Raw genomic sequence first — 17,189 nt, 5'->3', positions numbered from 1 at the left:
AAAACGGGCAAGGGGGTGATGGTCTTAATTGGCTTATTTCATCAGTTTGGTGACTGCCATATCAGAATCATAAAGTTAACAGACAAAAGCAATACATACATAAGCAGAGACCAAACAAACTGTGGCTGCCTTAATCAGTGCCATCATCCATCCATCCATTATCCAACCTGCCATATCCTAACTACAGGGTCACGGGGGTCTGCTGGAGCCAATCCCAGCCAACACAGGGTGTATGGCAGGAAACAAACCCCGGGAAGGGCACCAGCCCACCTCAGAGTGCCATCATGAAATCATGAAATAAAATTGTAAATCTCAGACTATACTGTATATACATTACGATTTCATATCACTTTCAGAAATTCTCAAATACTTCTGCACTAGTGAAGTGTATTAAAATATGTTCCAAAGCATAATATCTACAATATACTAGTAAAATGTCAAGTCCAATGATCATCTTCCCTCATTTCACCACTAACTATCTTCTAATGATCTGTCCTCCCACACCATTTCTACTGCTTCAACAACTGCTTCCACTTCAATTGGTATGGACAGTGATGAATCCACCCACCTCTGATGAACAGTATGGGCCATCCATAACTAATGAACGAGTGAAGGGACAAATGATGATACTACACACAAGAAGAGCTATTGGATTGGAAGCAATCAGTCTTCAAATAGCATAAGGCCTGTGGTAGAACATTTTGTGGTATCCAGTATTTTTTCCAGTTGCAAATAATGCAGGCACCTCTTCACTCAATGACTATAGACCAGTGGCCTTTATATCCCAAATCATGAAGACCTTCGAGAAACTAGTTTTGGACTATATTCTTTTGTGAAAAAACACTTGGACTAACTGTAGTTTGCCTATCAGACAAAGATGGAAGTGGAAGATGAAACTATCTATCTCAAATTTTTCTGTACTAATGAAGTGTATTAAAAAGTGTGATAAGGCAGAGTATAGGAGTTGGCTAAAAACTTTGTTTCCTGATTCAGAAAGAATTGTTGGCAACTTAACACCAGCTGCACCAAAGAACATCTATCTTGGGTCACTATACAGGTAATATGTGCACTGCTACAAGAACTTAGTGGTCCACATGAATGACAAGTTGGACTGGTGTTGTTACACAGAGGAACTATAAAAAAAATGGCAGAGCAGACTCTTAGGAGAATATGTTCATTTAATGTGGGTAGTGACCCCCTTCACCAAATCACTAAGCTGATTGACAAGGGAAGCTCAGTTATGGGACACACTCTGGACCCGCTGGAGGCATGGTCTTATGAACAATGTTGCACATCCTCTCTATATTAGTGTTTCTTAAACTTTTTTTCTCACAGCCCAAGACCCAGTCCATGACGATGATCAGATCTGAAGGAGGGGGACGCATTGGAGAATCACCGCTGACAGTCATCCTGGGGGGTGGTTGTCTCACTCATAGGATTGCTGCAGACATTTATAGCCTAACAATGATGAATATAATAATAATAATAACTTGACTTGACTATACTATGGTACACTATCACCTAGTACTTTCACCTAATTAAATAATCAGCAGAAGTATGTCAAGAAACATTACTGGGGCATCGTCAAACCTACAGCAATATACCTTTATAATGTCTCACTGTGATTTGGTTTTGTTTAGCCAAGTTAGAAGGTTGTTGTTGATTGTTATAATATTTCTAGAACTTCTTAAAAAGCTAAATTCCCCTCCTTATACATTAAAGTACTATCACTTTATCCATATGGGATGTGGTTATAAGAGGTACCACCATTCTGGTGCTATTAAAGCAAAAATCCCAGCATAAACTTCTAGAGGAGACAGACATAAAAAGAGTGAGAGAGAGAGAGAGTCAGATTGGCAGTTGAAGAGGTCCCATGTGTATCATTAAGTTAAGCAAAAAGCATGAGGGCACACGAGGCCCTGCAACTGTGCTGAATGCCCGAGAAGTACAAAGAGCAACAACATCAAAGGTGAGAAAGTTGTTAATATATGATGTACAATTAAGACTCTTGAGGAGAGGAAATACCTCAGTTTAAGAACACGCATTGCCTAGTAAGAAGAGAAAGAGTAAGTGAGGCCAAGGAGAGAAAGAAAGAGACAAGACTACCAGTTGATAAGCAATAGCACCTAGCCAAAAACTGAGATTGCTAGTTTGTGTTTTTTTAACATAGTCAATATATACTTGCTTATAAAATCTGCCTTCAAACCAAATGCTTGAATATTTCCATCCATTTTCTAAATTTGCCAATTCTATAAATGGGTCACAGGGTGCTGGAGTATATGACATAGCACTAAGAGCAAGGAGTTAACCAGACCTGAATGAGTAACCAGTCCAATGAAAGGAGCACTCACTTTCATTTTTTAAATCTGAAGATTTCAAACTGAACAATAACCAAACCTACATGTCTTTGTAATGTGTATAAAATATTGACACCTGAAGAATAAACCCACACAGTGCGTAAACTCCATGTATCTAAAGCCCCGGCAGGTATGACAAGTTGCTTTCATACTGTACCTTCTGAAATATATTACAAATATGTTTAACATATTATCATAATTATTATAACTAATAAGGTTTAACAACGCTACTATTTTATAAAAAAAAAATGTAACCACTGTATTTTGTTTTTTTAAGGTATTCCTGGTATTAGACTGTTTTGGCATTGACTGGAATATTATGAAAGCAGCTGAATCCTTAGTTGGCATACAAATGTTAAAATACCTCTTAGACTGTTTTATGAAACCCTGAGCAAAGCTTTCTAACATTAGTGTCCTTGAATACCTGCATGGAATTACTCTGTAAAAATATAAGTAGATCAACCAACTGATTATGCAAAGGGCTTCATTTGTTCGTATAAAATGGTGATTTATGTAATGCTGAGACTGAAGAAAAGAAAAGGCTTGCTAGACTAAATGATCTTTCCTATTCCGAGTCTGTAAATATGCAAGTGTTTAGATAACTACATTTCACCTCCCACAAGAATTCTGAAAGCTGAAAATGGCATCATATCTATAGTCACAGACAGTCAAAACCTGCAGGCAGACTGCAGCTTACAAGACACAAGCTGCTTTGTTGCCTTTTCTTTTCGTAGAAAAGCTTGGTCTGACTAAAACCTCAACATTTTATCAATCAATATGTATTAGATAATCATTAAAATAAGCCATTTTAAAAATTGTTTCTATCTGTAGCTTTAGGAAGAATAGTTTTATGTTTAGAAAATGGCAGGTTTGTAAAGGAATTAATGTATTAAGTCTGTCATTGAGCAGCCTTAAATACTGTCTGCTCAAGGTGACTCATGAAAAACATATTAAATTTCTCAAAGGGTCAAAAAAGCAACAGTAAAAAATAAATTAATTAAAAAAAGGAATTGCTTAGAATTTTTCAGCATTATGTTGAAAAATTGTTCTACTGGCAAACACAAAACATAAATGGATAATTCCTTGGGAAGAACAGTTTCCTGCCATAAAATTAGATTTCCAGTAGCTTTTATACAGTGAAACCTCTGTATAAATGTGTAATTCCCTGAGCACTGGAAATCAATAGCAAACTTTGAAGAAATACATTGTTTCAGGAACAGAAAGTAATAAAAAGGTATCTTTAAACAATAAAGGTTAAAGCTGAACCAACACATTTGACTCTGGTTTTTCATCTGTCTATTGTGAAGAGAAGGCATTAACTGTAATAATAATAAGAGTAGTAATTGTTACACATAATATATATAACATGTAAAAAAAAATAACCAGAAACATCAAAAGAGCAAGTGCACACTAAATATTGGTAATATTACTAATTATTAATACAGAGAATATATTTCTGTTTTTTAGTATCATGAGAATTGTTGAACAGGAAATAAGGTTTAATAACCCTAAACAGACAACAGAAAATCCTTGTTTTAGATTTATTGTTCATTCATTTTTCCAAATTGACTCACTATGAAACCAGCCAGACTGCATTTTGGTAGCATCCATCTTAAGGGAGGCAAGAACAAAATTGGGACAGGGGCCTAAGTCCATCGCAAAGCATACTTATACACATACAGTATATAATCTGACCCATGCAATGTTCATTTACAGTAACTAGTCAACCATCTTTGAGATGTAGCAGGAGACCAGAGTATTCAGAGAAAATCTACACCATCTTAGAGACAGTGTACCACTTTCACATAGACAGAAATTAGGAATATCCTTGGAGATGTCAGGTAATAGCAATGACAACTATTGAAGGAAACATGATTTTTTGTAGTGTGAAGTTTCTGAATTTTTTTAGGACTCACCCCAAACCCCCCAATGGGATGGCACACAGAAGCACGCCTGCCACGTCAGGCAACCACACATTCTCAGCGCAGCAACAGAGCCCCGTGGAAACAACTACGAGCCGATCGAGACTGTGCTATACGTGGCTGTCGCCGATTGGTGATGCAACGGACATTATAAATGCAGGGAACAGTATAACTTGGCCACTGACCTGGAACCCCGACTATGCTCGTGTGCTGTGTCTGTGTATAGCAGAGTGGTAGCTCCCGCTGCAATAAATAGCCCTGCTGTTTCTGTTTCAAATGAAATAAAGCTGGTTTTGCTAAAGTACTGAGACTCAGCCTTGTGTTTTGGGGTGCAAGACAGTGACGCACGCGTCACACTAATTAAAAATTTCTAGGATGATTAGTGTTTACTTCAATGGTGGGTTAGTTGTTTGGACAAATGGGTATGAGTGGGTGAAGATAAGTAGCAAGAATCATCTAGTAGAACTGACCTAGGACCAGTTTCTTGCAGAGCAAATACTGGTCAGGCCAGGAAGCAAATCTCCACCCTACAAATGTTACCCCTCAAACACTACACAGAATTTGGACACCCTCCCTCATACACTCCTGGACGCACTAATCCAGTCACCCACTTAATCATATCATATACATATTAAGTCAAGTTATACCTGTCAAATTTAGATCTGTGCAAAAAAATATACAGTATCATCATAAAATAGAACAATGTGAGGTGCTCCTATCATCAGAAACTCATTCAAATCAAGTAAACATTTATCCATTCACAAACTCAACAAAAATAACAAAAAAGAACTTCCCTCCAAGCTACATGGATACTGGGTAAGCACAATTACACCTTCACTAATGCAAAGGTATTAAAAGCGTGTGTTAAAGGCATGTCATTGGAGATTGCTAATGATAAATGGATAAAACTGCTGAATCAATAAAACTGGTAGATATGTCAGATGCATCTGCTACACATTGTATTCATGCCTAGGTAGAAAATATCCAGAATCAAGTAATAAAGAGTATCTGTCAAGCTGATGATATAGCCATAGCCATTGATGAATTGACAGTCATCACATGATGTGTTTCTGAGTTTGCTGCATGTCATATTGCTAGATTTCTCATAGAAAGCTAACAGGGTTTAAAGGGACCAGGAGAGGAAAATTCAGCAAAGCTAAAACATTAAGTAAGAATCGTAAACAGGAAAATTAAAGCAAAAATCAAGAACCAGGAAATCTAAACAGCAAAACTAATGTGAGCATGAAGGTTGCTTTTTGCTTGAGTATTCAGAAACTCAAAAAAAGGCGTTTGCCATGGGTGACCTTTAAACTCATCACGTCAATGACCTTAGGAGCCACAACCCTATTGCTGCTAATGTACGCAGATAAGATGATCTTATTATCCAATTAATGTGTTTTTCTACAGTAGCTAGGGAGAACTTTTTTAGCATAGCAGGAGCACAGTCATCAAGTAATTCGTGGTACTGAAAAACAGAGAGTGAGACTTGCAAAGTTTTGATTCAAGTTTTAATGTAAGCACATGTGATAGATACTTATACACTTACTGGCCATTTTATTATACACTCACTGGCCATTTAATTAGGTACACCTGTTCAAATGTATGTTAACGCAAACATCTAATCAGCCAATCACAAGGCAGCAACTCAATGTATTTAGGCATGTAGATAATATCAAGACAACCCACTGAAGTTCTAGACTGAGCATAAGAATATTGAAGGAAGGTGATTTAAGTGACTTTGAACATGGCATGGATATTGTTGCCAGATGGGCTGGTCTAAGTATTTCAGAAAATGCTAATCTACTGGGATTTTCATGCACAACCATCTCTAGGGTTTACAGAGAATGGTCCGAAAAAGGGAAAATATCCAGTGAGCAGCAGATGTCTGGGCAAAAATGCCTTGTTGATGCCAGAGGTCAGCAGAAAATGGCCAGACTGGTCCGAGCTGATAGAAAAGCAACAATAACTCAAATATCCACTCATTACAACCGAGGTATGCAGAAGAGCATATTTGAAAGCCCAACATGTCAAACCCTGAAGCAGAGGAGGTGCTACTCCTGTCAGCTAAGAACAGGCAATTGGGGCTACAATTTGCATGGTCTCACCAAAATTAGAAAACAGAAGATTGCAAAAATATTGCCAGGTCTGATGAGTCCCTATTTCTGCTGCAACATTTATTTGGTAGAGGCAGAATTTGGTATCAACAACATGAAAGCATGGATGCATCCTGCCTTGTATCAACAGCACAGGCTGGTGGTGGTTGTGTAATTTTGTGGGGGATATTTTTTAGCACACTTAGGGCCCCTTAGTATCAACTGAGTATCATTTAAATGCCACAGACTACCTGAGTATTGTTGCTGACCATGTCCATCCCTTTATGACCACAGTGTACATATTTTCTGATGGCTACTTCCAGCAGGATAACGTGCCATGTCACAAAGTTCAAATCATCTCAAACTGGTTTTGTGAACATGACAATGAGTTCACTGTACTCAAATGACCTCCACAGTTACCAGATCTCAATTCAACATTGCACCTTTGGGATGTGATGGAACAGGAGATTTGCACCTGCTGACAAATCTGCAGCAACTGTGTGATGCTATCATGTCGATATGTAAAATAAGAGTATCAAGTGTCAAGGACCAAGGTTTCCCAGCAGAACATTACCCAGAGCATTACACTGTCCTTCCTGGCTTGCCTTCTTCCAATAGTGCACCAGGAACACCTTACAACACCTACCGATTTAGAGATGTTCTGACCCAGTCAGTTTGCTATCATTATTTGTCTCTTGTCAAAGTCACTAAGATCCTTAGGCTTGTTCATTTTTCCTGCTTCCATATCCATATCCACTTCAAGAACTGACTGTTCACTTGCTACTTAATATACTGCATCTCACCCCTTGACAGGTGCTAATCCATCCATCCATCCATTATCCAACCCACTATATCCTAAACTACAGGTGCTAATGTAACAAGATAATCAATATTATTCACTTCACATATCAGTGGTTTAAATGTTGTGGCTGATTGTATATATATGTATATAGTATACATATGTAAAGTATATGCATATATATGTATGTATGTGTGTGATACTCCTTTGCTACCCCTGTTAAGAAATATATGTTTGTTGAAAGTGTTGCCTGCCCATGTTGCATTATATATTTTTTTTAAATGTATACATCATTTTTTTAAATGTATATATCTAAAAATGGTAATTACAGCTGGATCATTTTTATTATACGTAAAGTGCTGTTTCCCATCATCCTTCATTTTAAGTTTGTTTAAAATATCATTGCATATAAGAAGTAATTTTTAAACTGTAACAGTAAAATCTCAAGCAAAACATATCAAGAGCTTTCACACACTAAGGTGTGCTCAGCAGACAAGAGACTGATTGGACAAGTTATCTTCAAAGTGAAATAGATTTATCTGAAATTCAGTAAAATAATTTCTCAGCTAAAACCTTCCACTTGAGCCCTTGGCCTTTAAAAGATTTTTCTGATGTGCTAATTGATAGTGTACTAGACATATAGTAGTTGACTCTTCATTACATATGGGAGTTTTCCTAGATTGTCTAAAGACTACAGTAGTTAAACCTCTGCTTAAGAAAAGTAATCTAGATTCCTCTGTATTTGACAACTTTAGACCTAGTTTTAACCTACCTCCTTTTAAGTAAAATTTTATAGTATGCAGTTATTCAGCAATTAAATGTCTATTGAAATACAAATTTGATTCTTGATAAAATTCAGTCAGGTTTTAAAATAAATCATAGTACAGAAACTGCACAGGTTAAAGTAGTAAGTGACCAGCTGGTTAATGTAGACAGAGGCCACATATCTGTTCTTGTTCTACTAGACTTTGACCACAGTATTTGCACCGCAGACCACAGTATTCTTATAGTAGTCTTATAAGTTGCCTCTGGCAGTGTCATAAATTGGTTTCAGTCTTATTTAACATGCAGAAAATTCTTTGTTAGTTGTGGTGATTACAGTTGAGGGATCCAATATTGTGTATTGTGTACCACAGGGCTCCTGCTATTTTTAACTATACAGTACGTTCCTGTTAGGCCAGATTATCTTGAAACACCACAGCTATGCAAACAACATGCATCTAAATAATCTATAGCACGTAAGCACCCTGACATTCTGGGCCTTCCAATGTCTTACTTGTATTTCTGAATGGATGAGTAGTAATTTCCTCAAGATAAATAATGAAAAAAGTGAAGCCTTAAGCACTGGTAAAAATGGAAACAATGACAGTACTACTGTAGAAACAAACTTGATCCCTTAACAAGGTGGAAGTAAAGAATTTAGATCTATTATGGATTCTGACCTAAACTTTATTTATTTATTTTTTTAATTTTTATTAATTTTATTACAATCCATACAAAGCAATCAAGTTTTTACAAAAAGAAAAATTGACTTAAGAACAGATCGATCCCCACCCCTGAGAGAGAGAGCAAGCCAAACGGCGTAAAATTTAAGGCTTGTAAACATACCTAAATTAATAAATTCTCTGTGCTTTATGAACTTATTTTAAAATATTACTGATTAGATCCTGCCATGTTTTGAAAAAAGTCTGTACTGATCCTCTAACTGAGTATTTGATTTTTTCCAATTTCAAATAATATAACACATCGGTTTCCCACTGACTTAAAAGAGGAGAGTTTGGGTTCTCCAGTTTATCAGAATGAGTCTGCGTGCCAAGAGTGTAGTGAATGCAATCACAATTTGTTTGTCTTTCTCCACTTTAAGACCCTCTGGAAGAACCCCAAACACAGCTGTTAATGGGTTAGGAGGGATTGTGAGTCCAAGGCTGTCTGAGAGGTAATTAAACATTTTTGTCCAGAATAATGTTAATTTGGTGCAGGCCTAGAACATGTGACCTAGTGAGGCTGGAACTTGGTTGCAACGTTCGCAGGTTGGATCATGCCCTGGAAACATTTTGGAGAGTTTTAGTCGAGACAGATGTGCTCGATATATTATTTTGAGTTGTATAATTGTATGCTTTGCGCATATGGAGCTCGAGTGAATTCTCTGCATTGCTACTTTCCACTCCTTTTCTGATATATTAATTGAGAGATCTTTTTCCCAGTGTCCTCTTGGATCTTTGAAAGGAAGGGATTGTAAAATGATTTTATATATTGTAGAGATGGAGTCTAATTCCTTGAGATTGAGCAATATTTTTCCAGCATGGATGAGGGTGCAAGATGAGGAAAATCTGGAAGGTTCTGTTTAACAAAGTTCCTGATTTGAAGATAGTGAAAGAAATGTGTAGCTGGAATGTTAAATTTGGAATGTAATTGTTCATAGGAAGCAAAGACGTTGTCTATATAAAGATCTCTAAGCAAGTTAATTCCAAATTTTTTCCAGATATTAAAACTGCATATGTTTGTGAAGGTTGAAAGAGGTGGTTCTCTTGCAGGGGTGCCACAGATAGAAGCTTCTCCATCTTAAAATGCTTTCTACATTGGTTCCAGATTTTAAGTGAGTGGAGCACAATTGGGTTATTAGTGTATTGCCGATAACATGTTTTTATTGGAGCACAGAGCAAGGAATACAAAGAAGAACTGCAGGATTTTACTTCAATTGCGGTCCAAGCCTGTGTATGTTCTTCTATTTGTGTCCAGGTTCTTATCGCCTGTATATTTGCTGCCCAGTAATAAAACTGGAAGTTAGGTAGAGCCATGCAGCCTTCTGCCTTTTGTCTTTGTAGGGTCGCTCTTTTGATGCGTGGATGTTTTGAATTCCAAATAAATTAGGTTATTGTTGAATCTAATTGCTTAAAGAATGATTTATTAATATATATTGGGATGTTTTGAAATAAAAAGGAGCTTAGGAAGAATATTCATCTTAACAGTGTTAATTCTTCCAGCTAGAGTGAGATGAAGAGTTGACCATCTATGCAAGTCTTGTTTAATTTTTTCCATGCAGACGGCGAAATTTTGCTGATATAGAGCTTTATGTTTACTTGTGATGTTTACCCCTAGGTATTTAAACTGTTCTGCAATGATAAAAGGTAGGGTATCTAATCTAATATTATATGCTTGAGAATTCACTGGAAAGAGTACACTTTTATTCAGACTGACCGAAACTTTAAATCACATAATAACCATATTACTAGGACTGCATTTTTCCATTTAACGAAAACTCCAGAAGTTAGACCTCTTATAACACTGCAAATTCACAAAAATCTCCAGTCCCCCTCCTGGTTTTTCTGCTTAGTCTGATGAAACCACTACAGCATTAAAATAGCATCTGAAATAATATGTATAAGATGGTTCTCCGCAGTACCCAGAATATCACCGTAAAGGAACTTGCTGTAACTTGCTATGAGATATAACTTTTCAAACAACCTATATGAGAGCAATAGAACATTTCCCATTATATGAACTCAGGCCAGGTCTGAATCCTTTCCACCTTACATTATTCCTCATTCCAGATCTTTGCATCTTCGATCTCTAGACAAGCTTATAATTCTAATCCTTGCTCTGGATATTTGGCGTTTTCATTTTTGGGCGAGCAGCTCTTCCAATAGGATGTAATAGGGCTTTTTAGGCAGCGATGATCGCAGTGCTACCAGGTGAATACAGGAATGTTTAATAAATCCAACTTAACATTCCTCAGAGTCTCTTATATTGTCAGATGTCATAGACATAGGCCACCATCACATCTTTTACATCCGCCTTCTCATTTCTCATGTTCACATTCGAGGTAGAACTGGTAGGACACCAAATGTCTCCCTTCAAATCAACACATGGTCTCTAACTTAATGATGGATTACCATAATGCATCGGGAAACCAGCAGCTAAAGGAGTTTAGCCTAGTGTCCATGTAATAAAAGCAGAATAAACTCAAGTTCCTTAAGTGTTTGTCAACTTTAACAGCGGAATTAAAGATGGCTAGAAATAGAGATGGTTTTGAGTCTGGAGTTAAAAAGAGGGCTTGGGATAAACGCTCACTGGTCAAATGAAGAAACTATAGGTTGAAAATAAAGAGAAAAATATACTAACAGATAAACCCTGAAAAGACTGAAATATTAGTACAAAAGAATGCTTATTAAATAACTGCAATTAAACCATACTAATTCCTATATTTAAGTTTGTTCAATGAATTTTCCTAATTTATTCGATAGTAAGTTTTCAGTAAATGTCTCATATAAGAGGTCTTTAAATTATTCATGTTCTGAGTGATTACCGTCCAGGATTTAAAATCCTCCATACTGTGTTGAAGTGTCATTTTTAGTAAACCACCAATGCCAAGAACTAAATCTCATTTTGTGCTCCACTGATACACACATGACACCCAGCAGTAATGAAAATCATTCCAGGGTGCACTTTAAGTGTAGACATTCTAAACTGCTACATCAAAAAGTCAGTGCTTGGTTGAATGCAAACTTTACTTGACTTAAATGCTAACATGGCAGAACAATTTATTAAGGAATATGCATTTCAACTCATGAAAACCTCCTGCCTTACTCAGAACTGAAACCTGTCAAATCATGCCAGCCAGCATCCTCCGTATAAATGTTTGTATTTTGAGTCATGTATCTTAGCTACTGTCAATACATCACTCTGGTACTTACAGTGCATCCGGAAAGTATTCACAGCGCATCACTTTTTCCACATTTTGTCATGTTACAGCCTTATTCCAAAATGGATTCAATTAATTTTTTTCCTCAGAATTCTACACACAACACCCCATAATGACAACATGAAAAAAGTTTACTTGAGGTTTTTGCAAATTTATTAAAAATAAAAAACTGAGAAATCACATGTACATAAGTATTCACAGCCTTTGCTCAATACTTTGTCGATGCACCTTTGGCAGCAATTACAGCCTCAAGTCTTTTTAAATATGATGCCACAAGCTTAGCACACCTATCCTTGGCCAGTTTCACCCATTCCTCTTTGCAGCACCTCTCAAGCTCCATTAGGTTGGATGGGAAGCGTCGGTGCACAGCCATTTTCAGATCTCTCCAGAGATGTTCAATTGGATTCAAGTCTGAGCCACTCAAGGACATCCACAGAGTTGTCCTGAAGCCACTCCTTTGATATCTTGGCTGTGTGTTTAGGGTCATTGTCCTGCTGAAAGATGAACTGTTGCCCCAGTCTGAGGTCAAGAGCGCTCTGAAACAGGTTCTCATTCAGGATGTCTCTGTACATTGCTGCAGTCATCTTTCCCTTTATCCTGACTAGTCTCCCAGTTCCTGCCGCTGAAAAACATTCCCACAGTATGATGCTGCCACCACCATGCTTCACTGTAGGAATGGTATTGACCTGGTGGTGAGCAGTGCCTGGTTTCCTCCAAATGTGACGCCTGGCATTCACACCAAAGAGTTCAATCTTTGTCTCATCAGACCACAGAATTTTGTTTCTCATGGTCTGAGAGTCCTTCAGGTGCCTTTTGGCAAACTCCAGGCGGGCTGCCATGTGCCTTTTACTAAGGAGTGGCTTCCGTCTGGCAACTCTACCATACAGGCCTGATTGGTGGATTGCTGCAGAGATGGTTGTCCTTCTGGAAGGTTCTCCTCTCTCCACAGAGGACCTCTGGAGCTCTGACAGAGTGACCATCGGGTTCTTGGTCACCTCCCTGACTAAGGCCCTTCTCCCCCGATCACTCCGTTTAGATGGCTGGCCAGCTCTGGGAAGAGTCCTGGTGGTTTCGAACTTCTTCTTACGGATGATGGAGGCCACTGTGCTCATTGGGACCTTCAAAGCAGCAAAAACTCCTTCCCCAGATTTGTGCCTCGAGACAGTCCTGTCTTGGAGGTCTACAGACAAATCCTTTGACTTCATGCTTGGTTTGTGCTCTGACATGAACTGTCAACTATGGGACCTTATATAGACAGGTGTGTGCCTTTTCAAATCATGCCCAATTAACTGAATTTACCACAGGTGGACTCCAATTAAGCTGCAGAAACATCTTAAGGATGATCAGGGGAAACGGGATGCACCTGAGCTCAATTTTGAGCTTCATGGCAAAGGCTGTGAATACTTAAGTACATGTGGTTTCTCAATTTTTTAATTTTTAATAAATTTGCAAAAATCTCAAGTAAACTTTTTTCACGTTGTCATTATGGGGTGTTGTGTGAAGAATTCTGAGGAAAAAAATGAATTTAATCCATTTTGGAATAAGGCTGTAACATAACAAAATGTGGAAAAAGTGAATACTTTTGGGATGCACTGTATAAGAAGACCATTCTCTTCATTCTTGCCTTTTAGGACAATCCTTTGACTTTAACTCTTTGAAATGAGAGTCTGTCATGCTTTATGGTAACAGCTTATTTAACTTTATTTGACTTCTCTGGTTCCATGGTGATTGCTTTCTATACGTAATTTCTGGTTATTTCTAAGATTCTTAAATTTTCTTGGTAATGCATTACCTTTTCTATATTACCAATTTTATCATACTCACTTAATTCAACTCAGGTTCACAATGGGCAAGAACCTATCCTTGTAGCACTGGACATAAGGGAGGATCCAACCCTGGGCAGGGCAACACTCCACCACAGGGCTTACTTACAGTATGTACAAGTCCGGACACATAGGGCCAATTTAGATTCTCCAATATTCCTCACACACATATATGTGGTAATGTCAGAGGAGAAACTGAAGTACACAGAAAGCCCATAGAGATTATGAGTGGGCATTAATTTCAAACCCAGGACACTGCACAATGCACCAGCCTGCCACACATTGTTTTCTGTATGGATTATGGTTTTAATTATTGTTGTGGTTATGTGTTTGTCAAGCTTGACTGCTGTACTGCAGCCTTACTTGGTTTATGAAGGATCTTGTGTTAAGCCAGATTGTTAATTGTACTAATTAAAATAGACTGATTGCTTGATTGATTATATGGCATGTGTGTTAAATATAGATTATAAATAGCACTGCATCTTAAACATAAAATTATGTATTTTATAAGTGTTGCATATCCTAAAATGTGGATTGTTCCCATATAAAGAATTACAAATAAAAAAAACTATATCTACCTCACCATTTTTGTGTTCCTTCCAACTCCAACAAATAATAACTACAGAGACACAGGTTAAGTCAACGTGCTCTTTACTCAATTTTGGATGAGAGTTATCAACACTTCCTTTTTCCAACAAGGCAAAGCACACAACATTTCTTTATGTAAATTAGGGTATTAACATTGCTACTTAGGCAAGATACATAACAACCATCAAAAATAATTTTGGCAATTTAATGAAAAATAACATAATATAACATTTTCATGCCCCTTAATTAAATTCTGAAAGGCAAGGAGAGGTTAGAATCTATCTCAGCAGTATAAGACACATGGGAGAAATAAGCACCTATACTCAAATAGTGCAGATATGAAATCACTAATATCACTTGACCTAAACACACATTTTTAAGATGGAAAAGGAACCTATAGCAAACACCAAGAGAATGCTCAAAGTCCACACAAACCATGATTCAACCCCAAGTAAATGAAAATAATATATGTTAAGATGGATCTCAGAAGAAAGAGCTGTTTTCCTAATTATCTTAGCTTACTTATGGGAAGCCATTGTTGAATAAGAATGTATTTTGCATGAAATACACTACTTCTTTTATGTCCTAGCGTTGCTTTTTTAAAGTTCTAAAGATCCTACAATAAGTCTATGGTTATATATTACCTATATATGTAGATACATATGAATTGTATTTTTTTAATATCTATTTTGGTTGCTAATATTAACAAAGATGGTCTAGACAAAATATTTCAAATTTACCAATTCTAAAAGTAATGTAGCTTCTCCTGTCTCAGTTTTAAATGTCACCATGTCACAACTGATGTATAACTAGTTTAAATTTAATGATTTAATTAAGACTATAGGTACCTTTTTAATGCAAAGCACTGTAACGACGTTTGAGTACACTGACCAACTATATACAGTATATAATATATACTTATAATATTTATCCTTGTGTTCTTAAGGAGGCTAGTGAGTACATATATAAACCCTTGACACGTATTTTTAGGAAGTCACTGTGCACTGGAGAGATTCCAAAGGACTGGAAAATGGCAAATATCATCCCATTATATAAAAAGGGTGACAGGGCAGATCCAAGCAACTATAGGCCAGTAAGCTTAACATGCATCACAGGAAAATTAATGGAAGGAATTATTAAGGATAAGATTGAGCAACACATGGCAAGGACAGGAGTTATTCTGAACAGTCAGCATGGGTTCAGAAGAGGGAGGTCATGTTTTACTAACATGTTGGAATTCTATGAGGTTGCAACAAAAGGATACGATCAAAGTGGAGCTTATGATATTATTTATCTGGACTTTCAGAAAGCATTTGATAAGGTGCCACATGAGAGGTTGGGCATCAAGTTAAAAGAAGTGGGAGTTCAGGGTGATGTTTTTAGATGGGTGCAGAATTGGCTCAGACACAGGAAGCAGAGGGTGATGGTGCGAGGAACCGCTTCAGAACTGGCCGATGTTAAGAGTGGTGTTCCACAGGAGTCAGTGCTAGGGCCATTGCTATTTTTAATATATATAAATGATTTAGATAGGAATATAAGTAACAAGCTGGTTAAGTTTGCAGATGATACCAAGATAGGTGAATTAGCAGATAATTTGGAATCCGTTATATCATTACAGAAGGACTTGGATAGCATACAGGCTTGGGCAGATTTGTGGCAGATGAAATTTAATGTCAGTAAATGTAAAGTATTACACATAGGAAGTAAAAATATTAGGTTTGAATACACAATGGGCGGTCGGAAAATCGAGAGTACACCTTATGAGAAGGATTTAGGAGTCATAGTGGACTCAAAGCTATCAACTTCCCAACAGTGTTCAGAAGCCATTAAGAAGGCTAACAGAATGTTATGTTATATAACACGATCTGTGGAGTACAAGTCCAAGGAGGTTATGCTCAACCTTTATAATGCACTGATGAGGCCTCATCTTGAGTACTGTGTGCAGTTTTGGTCTCCCGGCTACAAAAAGCACATAGCAGCACTAGAAAATGTCCAGAGAAGAGAGACTAGGCTGATTCCAGGTCTACAGGGGTTGAATTATGAGGAAAGATTAAAAGAGCTGAGCCTTTACAGTTTAAGCAAAAGAAGATTAAGAGGAGACATGATTGAAGTGTTTAAAATTCTGAAGGGAATTAGTACAGTGGATCGAGACTTGTATTTTAAAATGAGTTCATCAAGAACACGGGGACACAGTTGGAAACTTGTTAAGGGTAAATTTTGCACAAACATTAGGAAGTTTTTCTTTGCACAAAGAATGATAGACACTTGGAATAAGCTACCAAGTAGTGTGGTAGACAGTAAGACGTTAGGGACTTTCAAAACTCGACTTGATGTTTTCTTGAAGGAAACAAGTGGATAGGACTGGCGAGCTTTGTTGGGCTGAATGGCCTGTTCTCGTCTAGATTGTTCTAATGTTCTAATTATATATCATCTTTCATACACTGCAAATGTAATATTTCAGACTGGATTGAGAACTGAAATTGTGCCAACGGAATGTCAATGAAAGATAAACACTGGAGGTGACACACAGTAACATCTAAAATGCTATACTTTATAAAAGAACAAATCCCATCTCACATGTGTAAAATGATTGCAGGATTTATTTCTGCTTTCATCTATTTTTTAAACTCACTTAATCTGCTGTTAGGTTCACAGAGGTCAGCAGCCAATTCCAAGAGCACTGGGCACTGGGTAGAAACCAGACATGAACCGGGGTACACCTTCGCCCCAGGCCAATTTCTGCTCCCACCTATTCACTACTGAAACTGTGTAACTCAATATCATGAACAAGCCTATCACGACAACATCGAGCACTAGGGCAGGAACCCAAACAGAAATGGTCATTCCTACAAGAACGGGCTTTTCTGGGTCGCGATTAACGTAACATGCGCGTCTCCGGGAAAGA

At 37.4% G+C, this 17,189-nt stretch overlaps 1 protein-coding gene across 1 annotated transcript in view; it reads right to left on the bottom strand.

Annotated features, from left to right (window-relative positions):
* ptpn20 (protein tyrosine phosphatase non-receptor type 20) overlaps positions 1 to 17,189 on the bottom strand; it is a 219,501-nt gene that overhangs the window by 201,905 nt on the left and 407 nt on the right. The window lies entirely within an intron of this gene.

This window comes from Polypterus senegalus, chromosome 1, assembly GCF_016835505.1.
Source record: "Polypterus senegalus isolate Bchr_013 chromosome 1, ASM1683550v1, whole genome shotgun sequence".
In the NCBI taxonomy this organism is placed as follows: Eukaryota; Metazoa; Chordata; class Cladistia; order Polypteriformes; family Polypteridae; genus Polypterus; species Polypterus senegalus.
This window is presented reverse-complemented; position numbering and strand designations above follow the sequence as displayed.